The sequence below is a fragment of the Otolemur garnettii genome, unplaced genomic scaffold (genome assembly GCF_000181295.1).
Source record: "Otolemur garnettii isolate 467f Iridium unplaced genomic scaffold, OtoGar3 scaffold00016, whole genome shotgun sequence".
In the NCBI taxonomy this organism is placed as follows: domain Eukaryota; kingdom Metazoa; phylum Chordata; class Mammalia; order Primates; family Galagidae; genus Otolemur; species Otolemur garnettii.
The window spans coordinates 30080485-30083081 of record NW_003852411.1 but is presented as its reverse complement, the minus strand read 5'-3'; the positions used below and the strand labels follow the sequence as shown (position 1 = coordinate 30083081).

The 2597-nt window shown below is 38.2% G+C and overlaps 1 protein-coding gene across 1 annotated transcript in view; it reads right to left on the bottom strand.

Moving 5' to 3' along the window:
* The window catches only part of PFDN2 (prefoldin subunit 2), a 20949-nt gene that overhangs the window by 2210 nt on the left and 16142 nt on the right, over positions 1 to 2597 (bottom strand). The window lies entirely within an intron of this gene.

Sequence of the window (2597 nt, the reverse complement as noted above, 5' to 3'; positions counted from 1 at the left end):
AGTTAGACTCTGTCTCAAAAAAAAAAAAAAAAGTAGAAAAACTAGCCGGGTGTTATAGCAGGCACCTGTAGTTCAAGCTACTCAGGTGGCTGAAGCAAGAGTATTGCTTAAGCCCAAGAGTCTGAGGTTGCTATGAGCTATGACACCATGATACTCTACTAAGAGTAGAATGAGATTCTGTCTCAAAAAAAAAAAAAAAAGATATTTTAGGATCTGGAGGATACAACAGAATAGATCTGGCCTCTGGCTTCGTGTAGTTTAGTTTGGTGGGCAATAAGCATTTTTAATATAGGGATGGAGTAGAGAGCTACAGGAGTATCTACAGGGGAGCCTGGTCTCGCAGATAAAAAGGGCTGCTAGTAAGAACTCTGCAATAAGTAACTCTTGTTTGGGTCTGCCTAGCATACCATCCACTGGGGAACTGCTCCTCCTTAATTTGGTAGGGTTCTTGTGGGCCATTAATCACAGGACTCTTTACCCAGGGCCAATGACCTATTCTATGCCAATGTCTCTCTACAGAAATTTGAATTTTGGGTAGAAACAAACAGAGAAGGCAGGTGGAGTTAAGACACCTAATGATTCTATAGAGATGACCCTCCAGTCCTACTCCTGGGTTCCCCAAATTTGCCCTAATTCTTGAACTTTGTTCAGTCTAGTAATTTAGCCTTTCTTTTCACTGTGTTCAATTCTGTGAACTTCCTGTTATTCTTCGAAAATACTCCTTTTAAAAAAATCATAAGATGGCCAGTGTCAGTTTCTGTAGCCTATAAACCCTAACTGATAATGTCTTACAGAAACTTGTGAAATTGGAGTGAGGAGAGCATGGGAGCAAAAGAAGCACAAGAAATAACATATGCAGAGACCCAGAGAAGTGACTACTACCAGCTTCTGGACCCAGTTGTCCAGAAGGGTCCAACTGGGTCCAGAAGCTGAGAAGAGAAGGAGGAACAGTAGGAAAACCAGACTAGGTAGTAATACTATCACTTTCATTCAGTATGGGTCTGTGTTTGGAAAAAAATATCAGATGAAAAGAGATGTAATGAGGAAAGAAAATGGGTAGAGTTTAACATATGCAAGTCCATAAACATTATCCACCGTATTAACAGAAGCAAAAACAAGGACCATATGATCCTCTCAATAGATGCAGAAAAAGCATCTGATAAAATCCAGCATCCTTTTCTAATTAGAACACTGAAGAGTATAGGCATACGTGGCACATTTCTCAAACTGATTGAAGCTATCTATGACAAACCCACAGCGAATATTTTACTGAATGGACTAAAACTGAAAGCTTTTCCTCTTAGAACTGGAACCAGACAAGGTTGTCCTCTGTCACCATTACTATTCAACATAGTGCTAGAAGTTCTAGCCAATACAATTAGGCAAGACAAGGAAATAAAGGGCATCCAAATGGAAGCAGAGGAGGTCAAACCCTCCCTCTCTGCTGACGATATGATCTTATACTGAGAGAACTCCAAAGACTCAACCACAAGACTCCTGGAAGTCATAAAAAAATACAGTAATGTCTCAGGATATAAAATCAATGTCCACAAGTCAGTTGCCTTTGTATATGGCAATAACAGTCAAGATGAGAGGCTAATTAAGGACACAACTCCCTTCACCATGCTTCAAAGAAAATGAAATACCTAGGAATATACCTAAGAAAAGAGGTGAAGGACCTCTATAAAGAAAATTATGAAATCCTAAGAAAGGAAATAGCAGAGGATATTAACAAGTAGAAGAACATACCATGCTCAAGGTTGGGAAGAATCAACATTGTTAAAATGTCTATACTTCCCAAAACAATCTATAGATTCAATGCCATCCCTATTAAAATACCAACATCGTACTTTCAAGACTTGGAAAAAATGATTCTGTGTTTTGTGTGGAACCAGAAAAAACCCCGTATAGCTAAGGCAGTTCTTAGTAATAAAAACAAAGCCGGGAGCATCAGCATACCAGATTTTAGGCTGTACTACAAAGCCATAGTGGTCAAGACAGCATGGTACTGGCAAAAAAATAGAGACACAGACATTTGGAATCAAACAGAAAATCAGGAAATGAAACTAACATCTTACAACCACCTAATTTTTAATAAACCAAATAAGAACATACCTTGGGGGAAAGACTCCCTATTCCATAAATGGTGCTGGGAGAACTAGATATCCACATGTAAAAGACTGAAACTGGACCCACATCTTTCTCCATTCACAAAAATCGATTTAAGATGGATAAAGGAATTAAATTTAAGGCATGAAACAATAAAAATCCTCAAAGAAAGCATAGGAAAAACACTGGAAGATATTGGCCTGGGGAAAGACTTCATAAAGAAGACTGCCGTGGCAAGTGCAACAACAACAAAACTAAACAAATAGAATTTAATTAAACTGAAAAGCTTCTGTACAGCTAAGGAGACAACCACCAAAGCGAATAGACAACTGACACAATGGGAAAGGATACTTGCATATTTTGAATCAGACAAAAGCTTGATAACTAGGATCCATAGAGAACTCTAATTAATCCACATGAAAAAAGCCAACAATGCCATATATCAATGGGCAAGAGACATGAATAGCACCTTTTCTTTTTTTTTTTTT